Raw genomic sequence first — 15,066 nt, forward strand, 5'->3', positions numbered from 1 at the left:
CCATACTAATTTTCAAGGTTGGTAGCATAAAATACAGAAAGATATATTAGTTTGTGATTTCTGATTTGTACTTTTCATTTTGCACTGCTTATTCAAAATCAAAAAAATTTTGATTTTGAATAATTGAGAAGAGAAAGATATATTTGAAGGTATTTACTTTGCTTTGAAAACTATGTTTGTTTTAATGGCTGCATTATTCAATTTGCTGATTACTTTGATAGTTTATAAAGTTGTGGTTTTTCTAAAATAAAAACAATGATTTCTAAATATTCTGCTGTGTTGCCGTTTTTATTTAATTTTGGTCTTAGAATATAATCTTCACATTATCTTTGTCATTTACATTTATCAAAGCTACGTTATTACTGAAATCTGAACCAGTGTTTTATAAAAAAAATTCTCTCTTTGAAACCTTGTAACCATGTTGCTAAAAGAGTTTAAATGCTTGTGTGCCTCTAAAACAATTTAAAAAGTAATTAATTATTTTTTATGAACTGTTATGGAATTTTTTTTTTATAGGTGCGTGTGTGCAAATATGTGTCTGTTAAATAAAAAATCATGATTTTCTAAAGAGTCTAAGTAAAAATATATGGTAAAAAAGATATGTGACAGTTAATGTACGCTGAGTTCTAGGTACAAGTATATCACTAATACAGTAGGGTAAATCACTTTTCTGATTGGATCATAATTTGGAAGGTCACTTCAACTTAGAACATATTAAAGACTTAGTAATTTTCATATTTTTACGTGCTGGTTAAGTAAAAGGGTTTTCTATATTACTGGATTTTATTTTTTCTTATCTCTATTGAAAATCTTTTTTTCACTGATAATACATAAAGAATTTACAAACATGCACAATATCATTGAAGAAAATTATTTTTAATAAAATACAGTATTGTGGTCTGAATCTTAATGCAGTTTTTCATGTTCTTAAAAACCTTCATTTTAGTCAATTAATGATTTTTTTAAAGTTATATCTATAAATTAAATCAAACAAGAAATTCTCTTTTTATGTAGATCATTTAATAAAGAAATGTAAAATAAAATTAAATAAGTTAGGCACTATTTCAGGTTAGTAGGACTTCAGTGGAGTTTTTTCAGCTATATTTTCATCTACTTCAGCTTCAAGGATGTAAAGGTATTTAATTTTTTTTCTAATAGTACTGATGTATAAAATCATTGTCTTTTAAATGTTTTCTTCTGTTAATTGTTTGTATCAAGCAAATGAAAATTTTTTGGCAATAATATTTTATTCTTTCAACTTTATATATTCAAAACTGTATTTGTTAAATAATAATTAGTCATTTTATAGCCAAATATAGATTAAAACAATTTTTAATTTTTTTTTCCTTCTAATTATTTAAAATAAGTACTTCAGATTAAGTATTTTTTTAATGTTGATAAAATCATAGACTTTTATTTGAAACTTTTAATAAAATCTATGCATATTTAATTAGTATAGTAGATTTCTTTGTGAATTTTTTCGGTCTGAAAATTTCATTAACTAAAAACTAGTGTCCTTAAAAATACGGAGTAGTACTAAAGAATAAAAATATTTGCGCCTGTAATTTGTAAGATTTTTGACGATATTGTCATTTATAATCATTGTCAAATAATTAGAAATAAATCTATCGTGTGTACTGTTATTTTTTTTAGTTTGGTTAAAGTATAATGTAGAAAAATCTTATATCAGAAAAACTTGGTATTTGTATTAAATTACATTTGTAATTAAAAGGTCAAAATTTACTTGATAGACTTTTCAGCCGTTAGACTTTTCAGCCGTTAGACCTATTTTGTAGTCTCTGGACAGGAACCAAACTCCCTAGACAGGTTTACAGACAGCAGTGGTTCATGCCACTATTCTTCACTTATGGTGCATGGCTTTATATGTTAAGGCATCCTCAATGGATTTTGACTTACAATTGTAGAATTATAAGTAGAGAAAAAGGAATCAATGATAAGGAAAAGGAAGTGGGTGTTTTTTTTTTTTTGAGAAATTAAAGATTCAACAGAAACAGGCTCAGCTTTCTCAAAGACCGCATTTGTCTTGTTCCCAGAATTTTATGGTGTGTGGAAATACCCAACTCAACTATAAACCATTTAGTTGTACTTCTTGAAGGTGCCAGAGAAAGTATAAGATTAATTTTATTAGATTGAGTAATGCTTAAAAATTTATTAACATTTTTACGAGATTAGAGGCTTAATTTGCCTCAGTGAATTATTCCTTAATAAACCGTAATTTACGTTTTAAAGAATCATGTAAAAATATAGGATGTTATCTATGCTATGATTTTCACCTTTATTTTCTGTGTTGCTGTACTGTTGGCAGTGTATTCACAAATATTTCTTTAGCAATAAATATCTTAGTAACATTGCCAGATAACTTAACAGAGTTTATTGTTTATTCATAACTGTATCTATATTCTATTGACATGTTGTAGAAAATTAGACAAACTTTTTAAAATTCACATAAAATATTTTATTAAATATTTAGTTTTATATATATATATATATATATATATCACCTGAAGTTAAACAGTATTACTGCATATTTAAATTTTATTATTTTACTCGGTTTAACTTTGTTGAAACACATTTAAAACTATGCACATTTTAAAAATTGTTTTTAAAACTAACTCTCTTTTTTAAATATTATAGTTGATTTTACTTTTTTAAACAATAGGTAAGAAGTGTTAAATGATGAGCTATAAATCATATTGCATTCCATTATTACAGTTGGATTTTTTTAACATAATGTAGTAAATAAAATAAAATAAAATATTTAAACTTGAAAACTATATAAAGATTATCTTATATAGTATTAATAGTTATTATTTTCTAGTTAAAAAATCTGAGCTTATAAAATGTTAAGGTAAAAATGTTTTTATAAACACGTTCATGTTTTAGAAATTATTTAATAATTTTAATTGAACTGTTTCATTAAAAGTAAAATCATTTTACAGTTTGAGAATTGAAAATAATTAGTAGTTTTTTTATTTATACGTAATTTTGAATTCTGATTTTTTTTGTCTACTGCAATTTCTATTGTACTGCATTCTTATACACCTGGGTTAGTAGTATTTCTTTATTCTGAATTTTATTTAGGATATGTGGGATTGCATTTCTATTATTGAAGTTTATTTTTTAATTGAATTTATTTTTTTCATTAAATATTCTAGAAGAAAAAATATTTTAATTAAAAGTATTAAAAATATTTTGAAATTTAAAGTAAAGATTGTTTCATTTACCATCAGCATAACGTAATCTGTATATAGTTTTAAAAAAATGTAACTATAAACACATAAAAGTTTTTTATTTACTTTAAGTTAAAAAAAAATGTGTTCTGTAAAAAAGGAAGAAAACGTTTACTATGATGATGTGTTAAGTTTAATGGACCTTATTGTGTGAATAACTCTTTTTCAAATTGTATTATTATTATTTTTTTAATTATCATTCTATATATTTTGTGAGAATTATTTTTAAGATAAGGGTAAACATATTTCTATGAATAAACTAAATAAAAAATATTTGGTTGGAAAGTCATGAATCTGGGTTATTGAAATGGAGTTATTCACAGATTTTGTTTGCATGTGCCTTTTTTTATGTTCTTGGTCATATCATACGCGTTCGGTTTTAACCGGCAGTTATTTGTACAATTAATAAAACAGCATATTTATTGACGATATATTTCTTGTCGTTTTTTGTTTTAATCTGAGAGTTTAAAGATTTTTAAACGACCGTCATTTAGTTTTTAAAATTTTTATTTTTTTGATTACTTCAAATTTTACGGATGCATTCAATAGTATTTTCTGTCAGCCATTTGTTGTGCTTAAATCTACATCAGAGTTTGTGGAAGGTGTTCTACTTGATTCTTGTTTAATGGTAAATATATATATAAATGTCTACATCAGTAAGTATGATAATGTATTATTATTAACTATTTTTTAATCAAAATTTATTTGGTTGCATCTGCTCTTTTTATTTCATTATTATTATCAGTAGAAATTTCGAGTAATCAATTTTTGTCTAGTAGAGTATAATGTCAAGTGCTAATATTTTATTCTATTAACGTATTATCTTTCTAAGAACTGTAGTAAAAAATAAACTGAATAGGATTAAAACGTCTTATTCAAATGTGGGTCAGATTTTTATGACTTTTTCAAATAATTTTTATATGAAAATATATTTATTTACTGATTTTGTATTGTGGTTCACTCATTCCAGTGAATATTTGTAATTATGAATTGAAAATATTATACATAAGGGTGATTAATTTATACCTTCCATTTAATTTCATAGGCTTAGATGCAGTAGAAAGAAAAATAAATGCAGCATCTAAAAATTGTTTGTTTTATTTAATTTTTTTATTTATAGTAAAACAAATTTAAATTTCAACTTCTCCTTTTACAACAGATGTTGGAATTGAGCTCATTGCCATTATTTTGAAAATATCTTACATGAAGTTATGAAAAATAATTTTAAGAAATATTCTTTCGAGATGGCAACCAGATAATTTAGGTTTTTTTTCTAAATATACTAAGTTCTTTCCTAATTAAAATATATTTCTGTTAGTAATTATTTTATGATGATTGTGCTTAAACACTGGACTTAATTCATATTAAGGCCTTTATACTTTTTTTTGGTTTTATCAATATTTTAAAATCTAATTCTTTATTATATTTTTCTACTACTAGTTTAGATTAATTACAATCTTATTCATGAAACTTAATTATTTTACTTAGTGTATAGTTAATCAGTTTTAGTTAGTGTAGTTTATTTATATATTTTATAATAATTTTCAAGTATTTTTTTGTTTAAAGTAGTAATATTTATTAAATTATTTTTTTTTTACTCCATTCATTTTGAAAATATTTTTGTGAGTTGTATACCATTTTTTATGACTGTAATTTAATGTCGTTTATTTAAATGATATAAGCAGGCAATATTATCTTGAAATTTCATCGAAAAGGTATGTATTCATTGTTATTTGTTTCTTATTTATATTAATTCTAGTCTGTAGTCAACTTTATAATTTGTATATTTTTTTAAAGTGTTTAGATTACATTATAATAGGTATAAGATTATTGTTTAATTGACAATTTTTTACATTGAAAATTACTTTGTAACTTCTCAGCTGAGATATATTTAATTCTAGTGTTTATTTTAATTTGGTTTTTTGTAAATGGGACTCGTAAATAGGCCCTATGTATTAATTGTTTATGCATGTATGTATACATGTATTGTTACAAATATAATTTGAATTAGTGTTAACTGATTATATTTAAGAAGTAATTTTAGAAGGGACTTAAACAGGCCCTTTTTAAAAAAATATATATATATATTTTTAAATATATATAAAATATATGCATTAATGTATTTTCTGCCAGAAAGTTGATGAAATATTTGTTTTTATACAATGTTTATAATGATGTAGTGTGCGTTTGTGTTTCTGAGCAAATGCTGTTCTTGTTTTGAAGATTTTTCCAGGTTTCCTTTATGACAAAATTGTGAGTCGGGCATTAATGAAATTCAGTCATTAATAGATGAGATATTCTTTTTCCTGCTGTTTTCCAATGCCATATTAATGGCATTTTGGAAGAATAACAATAATTCCAATTGGTTCAATAAGAAGCAGATCATATTGTTACTGAAAAACAGATATTAATATTATGCGAATATTTTGGGTACTGTGTACAATAGTGTCTGTTATTAACAAAAGTAAGTATTATTCTCATTTGTATGTAATTATTTAAAGAAAATAAAAATTTAATCAAAAATATCCATTGTATGAAAGATTTAAGGTTAAAATTTATTAATTAAAAAAAGTAATAGTGAAAACCATTTAATAAAATTGCTACAAGTTGGATTGCCTTGGCTAAAATGTAAGATATAAAACATTAATGTTATCCTCTCGGTCCTTTTTATCACACTATTTCTTATCAGTATCTTGTTTTTTTATTTATATCATATCTCATTCATGCACTTGCCATTATTACTGTATTTCATGGTGATGTTTAAATTTTGTTGATTATGTCTGTACTATTCCTTTAAACTTTAAGCTTTGATCATAAATGATGAATAAATATAACAAAAAATGCAGAAAAAACCGAGTCGAGTGTTTTGTTTTAATTTAAGACACTATTAAAGCAGTTTATTGAACGTGGCTTTTGCTGTTGACGTTTTCTATCCTGAGTTTTCAGTTATTGAGTTATCAGTTATTGAATTTACTATTTTACCCTATTACTAATGTTTATATTAATATAGATATATTAATATACCTCTCATGTATATATATATATATATATATATATATACATGAGAGGGCTTGATTTTCTGATAAATATGTCAGTTTCAAGTTGAGCATTTATTTAGATAATTATGACATGGCTATATTAGACCTCAGACAGATCTAATATAGCCATGAGGTATGGTTATTTGGCTTCTACCAAATAACATGAATCTAAGAATGCAATAATCTATGAGATTTCTGCATCCTTACATAGATCTGGTGGGCGTTTAGTCAAAACACATATTCTGGGAGAAAGGAATCAAGGCTGAGAAAAAGATATATACTGTGGAAGAGAATTTACAGATATAAAAGGTGTCCATGAAGTCTTTCCATGATTACAAAAAAACTATTACAGTTACAGCTGTGCAGTTTGTGGCAAAAGAAAAAAATTATTGGGGGTTTTTTTTACCATGTCAATAAACTTCAACATGTGCGCCTTTAGTCACTCATAGAATGTCCAACTGATAACCAATTTCACGCCAGCTGTTGGTCAACATTTCTTCAGTAACACTAGCAACAGCTTCATTTATTCTCTGTCTCAGTGTGTCCAGATCAGGTACGGGTGTTGCATAGACTGTATTTAACATAATCCCAGAAGAAAAAATCCAAGGGAGTTGTGTCTGGTGATCTTGGTGGCCAGGGAGTGGGACCATCACTCCCAATCCATCTGCTATGAAATGATTCATTCGGAAAATCTCAAACTAGTAATCCCCCACTGTGGTAGTGCGCCATACTGCTAAAAAACTAACCCTAGGTTACAAGTCATTTAGTTGAGGTATAACAAAGTGTTAAAATTGAAAGGTAAGCATATCCAAGTAAATCAATTCATTGATTGCTTAATGAAAAAGAAGGGACTAGTGATTCTGTTGTGCAACAAACTGCACCGCACATTCACTTTAGGGAAATCTCTCATTTTTTCCTTGGTAAAGTATGAATTTTCTGAGTCCCATATTCTCACATTATGTCTGTTTACTATACCTGAGGTGTGGAAACTAGCCTCGTCTGAAAACACACATGCTGGAGGTATTCATTGTTGTTATCAATCCATTTCAAAATCTTGGTCACAAAGGCGCACGACAAGGGCCATTATCTGGCTGTAGGTGTTTGCAATATTTGAACTTTATATGCATGTAACCTTTGTTTATTATTATTATTATGCTTTTACGGCCAACATGGGACCACTTAAGTCAATTTTAGTTGGATCTTTTCTGAGAAAAGCGTGTTATTTTACTCTTTCGAGCTGCCCAGTATTTCTTCATCCGTTCAGATCTTGCTTTCTTTTCTTCATCCGTAAACACCCTCTTCGTTGTATTTTGTCGTTTGTCTGTCTTTTGTTTAAATCGAATGCTTTTATCTTTTAGCTTTGTAATTTTTCCAGTTTTATTCTGTAGGTCAGTCAGGGAAATTCCCAATTCTTTCATATCTTCTCTAATTTCTTTGATCCATCCTACTTCTAGCTTTTGGAACCAGAGCTTTTCAATGATATTTCTTGACAGTCTTGTTTCCGGTGTCCTTATGAGATGACCGAAGAAAGAGATTCTTTTTTTCCGCATAGTATCAGTAACAGGCTTTATTTCTCGATACACCACCTCATTTGGCACAATCCACCATTGGCCTTCTTTTTGGTGTTTTTTATTGATACACGTTCTGACAATTCTCCTCTCTATTTTCAGAATTTTTTCAATTCGGTTTTTCTGAGTGATTTTGAAAAGGGTCTCGCTTCCGTAGGTGACTTCTGGCTGTACTACAGTTTTATAATGTTTAAGATTTGTTTTAGCAGAAAGGCATTTTTTGTTATATGTTGACCAAGTTAATTTTTGGGATTTAATAATTTTATTTGTCCTGTTTTGCCATGTCACTTTTTCATTTAAATTATAAGTTATTATTTCCCCTAGATATTTAAATTGTTTTACTATTTTAATTTTCTGATTGTTTACCGTAATGTGCTCTATTACCAGAGGATCTATGGCCATTAGTTCAGTTTTTTCGAAAGAGATAGGAAGCCCTATCTTTTGTGCTAGGTTTTGAAGGCTCATGATTTGTGTTTTGGCTTCTTGAATATTATTTGCTAAAAGAGCGAGGTCATCTGCAAATCCTAGGCAATTTAGTGTGATGGAGTTTTTCTTAGTACCCATTTTTATATTTTTGGGATTTATTTCATACCATTTTCTCATGACAAATTCGAGGGCGCAGTTAAAAAGGAGTGGTGAGAGGCCGTCTCCTTGCCTCAATCCAGTTTTTATGTAGAAGGGTTGAGAGAGTTCACCTCTGAATTTCACTCTGGACTGGGTTGGTTAAAGTTAATTTTATCATGTTTACGAGTTTAGGGTGAAGGCCCAGGTTTCTCAGAATATTCAGCATGGATGGTCGGTGTATACAATCATAGGCCCTTTTAAAGTCGACGAAGGTGATTATTAGTTGTTTTTTCCGTCTTTTATATAAGTCCATCATAAGTTTTAGGGATATTATTTGTTCTGGGCAACCTCTCCATGGCCTAAATCCCCCTTGGTATTCCCCAAGTTCCAGTTCAAGTTGGTCTTTGCATCGGTTGTATATGATTCTCGACAGGATTTTGTATGTGCAATCCAGGAGAGATATGCCTCTGTAGTTTTCCGGATTAGTTTTATCCCCTTTTTTATGTAATGGATGGATGAGGGCTGTGGTCCAGTGTTCTGGAAGTTTTTCTTCGTTCCATATTTTCACGAGGCATAGATGTAGGGAAGTTTTGACTGAATAAACTGATGAGTGTTTCCAGAGTTCTGCGAAAAGCTGGTCTTCTCCGCTTGCTTTGTAGTTTTTTATTTCATTTAAGGCTGCGAGAACTTCTTGAATTGTTGGCGGGTTGATATTTACTGGTGAAGTTTTAACTGGAGTTTCAGTGTCAATTTCAAAAAGCTCTGGGGGGTCGTCTCAGTTGAGGAGTCTATTGAAGGTTTCTGCCAAAATTTCAGCATTTTCTTTATTGGTGTGGGCCATATTTCCTTTTTTTCCTCTCAGCATAAGGGTGGGTGGTTCATATCTTTGAAGAGCCTGACCAAAAATTTTATAATAGTCTCGGAAATTAGTTTTCTTGGAACTTTCTTCTATTTGCTGAATCAAGTTTTTTTGGGCTTGTCGTTTGGTTCCTCTTATAATTTTCTGAGTTATTTTCCTTTGTTTGGTGAATTCATGGTTAGATTCTTCAGTTTTCTGGGTTTGGTGGTTGATCCAAGCCCGATGTCGGTCTTTGACTGCTTTGTCACATTCTTCATTCCACCATTGGTGTTTTTTTCTTGGGTTTATAGGGGCTAGAGTTCTTCAGCTATTTCTTTCAGTTGGGATGTCAGTTCTTTTAAATTATTAGTTAATTTGATTTTTTTTGTTGTTTCTTCAAAGATGGCATTGTTTATTAATGTATGTGGATCATAAGCTCTTTTGTTTTTAGGTTGGGATTTTTTCTTTTTATGCGGGGTGAATTTTATTTTAACTTTAATTAAGTAATGGTCCGATCCAGTATCTGTTCCTCTCAAGACTTTTACATTATAAATCTCCTTGTGATAATTCCGGTCCATGCAAACATGATCCAGTTGCCATTCTCCTTTTTTCCAATCTGGGTGTTTCCAAGTCTTCAATTTGTTTGGTTTTCTCATAAAATAGGTGGATTTTGAGATCATATTATGGTTTCTGCAAAATTCGACAAGTCTTTGGCCGTTCTTGTTAGTTTTCTTTTGGGCAGGCCATTTTCCGATAATATCACGATATCTTCGTTCTTTACCAAGTTGGGCATTAAAGTCCCCTATTAAAATCTTTGTGTGGGTCTTATTTATGTTGTTTGCAGTTTGGTCAAGAAGTTCCCAGAATTTGTCCATCTCTTCTCTATCTTTTTTAAGGTTGTTTTTGTCATTGGTGGGGGCATGGACATTTATTATGGTGTAGAATTTATTGGCTGATTTTAGGGTTAAGGTTGAAATCCTGGGGGAGTAAGACTTAAATTCTACGACTGAGTCAATTATTTTAAGATTGATTGCAAATCCTGTTCCGAACTGTGGGCAATTCTTCATCACACGTTTCCCGGGGATTCCTTTGTAAATTCTGTAACCCTGAGATTCAAACGGCTCTCGATCGGTGTTTCTCATTTCTTGAAGTCCTGCGATTAGGATGTTTTGTTTGTCCATTATGTCTGTTAGAGTTTTTAGTTTGCCGGGTTGAGTTAGAGAATTAATGTTGTGAGTGGCAATGTAGTTTATTTGCTTGTTTCTTATCCTCAATTTTGAAGTTGTGTTGTTTTTGGGTGTTTCCAAACGCTCCGATTCATTGTTATCTTTTAAGCAGCTGCCCACCGGATCCGAGTGCAGCCTTCTCTGGTATTTACCAGACGGTGGATTTTTTCTTAAAAGACCTTCCATATTTTACTTTCAAAGGCAAGTCAGCCTTGGGTGGGAATAAATTACCGAGTTACAACTCTGGATGTGATCCAGAGAGGTGATTCCGATTTAGTTCACCAGTAGAAATCTCCACGTTTCTAACTGGTTATCCAGACGAACCAACGTGGAGGCGCAAACCGATTTTTTTAATTGAGATTTTAAGTATGTAGAAAGTTTAAATCGGTTCCGGAATCATTTCGTCCGTAACCTTTGTTTATTGTGTAAAATTTTGTGTACTGTTGACCGGGAATCCCCAGTTCACGAGATGCACGACAGGTAGATTTGGAAGGGGTATATAGAAATGCTTGCTGCACATGCTCAATCTTCTCTTCACTAATGGATGGCTGCCCTGTTTGCGGAAGGTCAAGTACATTTCCTGTCCTTAAACTGTACACACTATGCAACAACACTCTTGCTATCAGGTGTTGGTTGTCCATATTTCCTTCTAAAATTTTGCTGCACAGTAATTGGTGATTTCGACTTGTGATACCACAACACACATTGTGCGCTTTCTCCTGAATTGACGCCATTTTATAAAAAATTTATCACAGCCTTCTACTCTGCCTCTACCTGCAACAAACCAGTATAAAAAAACTTGATAATATTTCTTTTGCCACAAACTGCACAGCTGTAACTGTAATAAATTTTTATATTCATGGAAAGACTTTATCGACATCCTGTATTGCGAAATGGTACACAACCAACTCAGCCAAAAAAGAAGTGAAGGACTTTAAAAACAGTGATTTCTAATATTGCTCACGATTTCTTGGAACCTTAGGTTATTTTTACTCAAAATGAGAGAGTAGAAATATATTACTGATCAATGGGTTTCTACTGATTGGCTTAAATATTTCCTGCAAAAACCTTTTACCTCCTGTTACTAAACAGCCTCAGTCTTCCTTAAAAAAAACCTTCTCATTGACGGATAAAACAGAAGGCATGTGGGTTTTCTCCTAGAGAATATAAAAACAGAGTTTTAGATTATGCTTAAAATAAGCAAGTGTTCTTCTTTGTATGCCCAAAGTATATTGAAATTAATGGATTAAAATCTTTGTTATTTCTCCCTAGGATTGGCTTTAATTAAATTAACACTAATGACATTACATTAAAATATTTTGAAGCAATAAACTTTTATGCCACAGCTGTTGTAATAGATGTTCATACCTTTTTAATATTGTAATTTATTTATTTATTTTTTAAGGTTTATGTTATTTGTTTACCAATTTAAAAAAATTAATTGTATCTCATAGAGGTAGTGATATGTTAACTGAACTTGTGTAGTTTAATTTTTATGGTAGAAGTATTTGAAGAGTTATTGTTAGATTATTATCACGTAATTTATCATTTACATCCAAAATTTATCATTAACATCTAAGCAGACTTTTGGTAGATTTGTTTTTTAATGGTGCAGGATGTAGGTTCAAATCCAGTTCATGATATGCTTTTAAGTAGATTTAAAGGCCCATGTTAACCAATGTATTGTGGGTTTCATCAATGAACTTTGAGTACAAAGGTTCATCCTTGTCTTTTATACTGGAAATTTTGGTTTTAATCTGTGAGGTTTGGTGGTAAATTTCATATTATAAAACTTGTTTCTTATCATAGAAATGTTGGATAGGTGACTAATTGGATCTAACACTGAATTTGCCATGTGTATTTTCTCTTTATTAGGTATATGCTTTTTGAAATATATCTTGGTCATTGCAATTATTTCAGTACTTCGTTTTTGACAATTTTTAATAAATAAAAAAAACTGTTACTCGTATTAATGTTGTGTGTTTGATATTTTCAATCATTGTTTGTGGTAACAATTATAATTTAGAATTGAAAAATGCTATTGACAAATTTATAAACAAATGAAAGCTAACAAAGGAAAAATGAGTATAATTTTAATTAAAATTATTTATACCGATTTAATTTTTATGCATCCAGTTGTATTCTTTGATTAAATAAAATTTTATGGTTGAACATTTTAAAAAATAATCTAAATTAATGAGACATTATTTGTTTAACTATTAAAAAAAAAATTGTAATGCTTTTTTATGCTGGCATGCTATATACAACTAGTTTTAAATTTGATTTGTTAAAGTTATTTGGTAATTAAATACTCATGCATGTTGTAGTTAACATTATTATTAAGTAAACAGTTTGATATATTTCTTATTTATTTTTGTGTAAGTATGGCTTAAAAAATCAGATTTCATGAGCTACATAACCCTATTAAGTATTTTTCCATTATATCATGTTTTACTAGTTGTACTTATATATTATGGTAAACAACCTCCGGCAAATGGTATAGTTCTGCCAGCAGTCCAATAAGATATATTGGTAGCTGAACTGAATTTCGTGCTGAAATTGGAACTGAATGTGGTGCTATAGGAGAGTGTTAAAAATCAGATGGGTGGATAAAGTGACAAATGAAGAGGTATTGCGGCAAATAGATGAAGAAAGAAGCATTTGGAAAAATATAGTTAAAAGAAGAGACAGACTTATAGGCCACATACTAAGGCATCCTGGAATAGTCGCTTTAATATTGGAAGGACAGGTAAAAGGGAAAAATTGTGTAGGCAGGCCACGTTTGGAATATGTAAAACAAATTGTTAGGGATGTAGGATGTAGAGGGTATACTGAAATGAAACGACTAGCACTAGATAGGGAATCTTGGAGAGCTGCATCAAACCAGTCAAATGACTGAAGACAAAAAAAAAAGGAACTGAATTTATAGGTTTAAGGAAAAATCTTTTTATGGCATGATGATAAATGTTCCATGGTTTAATGAGAAAAGTAAAGGACAATTTTCAGAAGGTTAAGAAGTATTGAATTATGTAGATGATGGATGAAAACATTTTGTTTTTTCAGTTGTAGATAAAGTAGAAAGAATTTAGGTTTTACTCTTAATTGATTTAGTTTTCAAAGTTTAACCATTTTGTTACTTTAACTTATCTCATCTTTTTTTATTTTTGAAATTGAGGATAGTATTTGTATTAATATTTTATGAATTAGAAAGTTAAAAAGTTATTTAACTTGTTATTTCTGAGAGTTATTTCAGCACTTGTACTTGCAGCTGAGAAATCATAATTTTAAAATGCTATACAGGTAAAAAAAGAAAATAAAGTAATAGAAGAATTTGTAGAGGATAAAGATTTATGCGTGATTATGAATTTTGTCAACTTTATTCAAATTTTCTGTATTGAAATTTTAGAAAAATAACAGGAAGTGTAGAGAGATAAATATAAAAACTAATGATGAGTGTGTACTTTGCTAATCACTAGATTGGCTTGACTATATGCCATGTAAGCTTGAAGAAGAGTAGAGTGAAGCAGTATTAAATATGTCTTCAGTGGATGAAAGAATATGTCAGAGTATGAATATGAATGAAAGATTGTCTAATATTAAGAAAAGAAATAACACAAATTGTAAAGGTAAATTATTTGTGGTTCTGTTTAATAAGGAAGTTATGATAAGATTGTAAATCAAGAAAAAAAGTAGAATGATTACACTGGTCAAGATGATTTTTGTCTTACAAGTTGCAATAGGTGTACATAATGCAGTTTTTTTATCGTGTTTTCAAATATGTATTCGAAATTTCTCCATCACCTTCAGTTTTTTGTTATTTTAATTTTTTTTAAACATTTTTTCATCCATTTGTGCATCGTCAAGTAAAAGCTCCTAGAGCATTGTAAATACGATGGAACAAAATGAGCTGACTCAAAGGGTAGTGTTGTACTATTGTGCAGGTTCAGACGTGTTTAGACATGTACAAACGTGATCTAGTGTAGCACACATTCATCAGAACAATGCCAGTTGTGAGATAGTAGTAAATCAGGTAACACGTCATTGTGAGTGCTTTGTGTTCTGAATTATTGTGTATTATATATTTACGTTATTTCTATTAATTAGTTGTTGGTAACAAAATGCCTACAGTTTGTTTAAATCATCCTAACAATTTTTGTTATGCGTGTGGTGAAGTGATGCTCAAGTCCCAAAGGCGAAACCTTACTCCATTAGTAAAAAGGTGTTATGTACTTTATTTTGGGTTAAAGTCTGGGACCAAACAAGGGCCTGGGCTCCACATACCTGTTGTTTATTGTGTTCTAGGTTTCTCACTGCATGGAAAAGTGGCACTTTTCAAATCATAGCATCGCTGTGATTTGGGGGAACCCAAAGATCACTCATCTGACTGTTATTTCTGCTTAACAAACATTAAAGGGATTAAGAATCAAAACATACAGTGGTGTACCCGAACTTGCAATCTGCAATGAGACCAGTTTCACACTGTGAAGGATTGCCCATACAAAAGCCTCCAGAACATGTGACATTAAGTGAAGAGAGCTCAGAGTCTGATGGAAGTAAGGAAGAAAAAGAAACAGATTCTGG

General features: G+C 29.8%; 1 protein-coding gene across 8 annotated transcripts in view; it reads left to right on the top strand.

Moving 5' to 3' along the window:
* The window catches only part of LOC142327137 (uncharacterized), a 599,916-nt gene that overhangs the window by 485,817 nt on the left and 99,033 nt on the right, over positions 1-15,066 (top strand). The gene's annotated exons all lie outside the window — the stretch shown is intronic.

Source organism: Lycorma delicatula, chromosome 6, assembly GCF_047948215.1.
Source record: "Lycorma delicatula isolate Av1 chromosome 6, ASM4794821v1, whole genome shotgun sequence".
Lineage (NCBI taxonomy): Eukaryota > Metazoa > Arthropoda > Insecta > Hemiptera > Fulgoridae > Lycorma > Lycorma delicatula.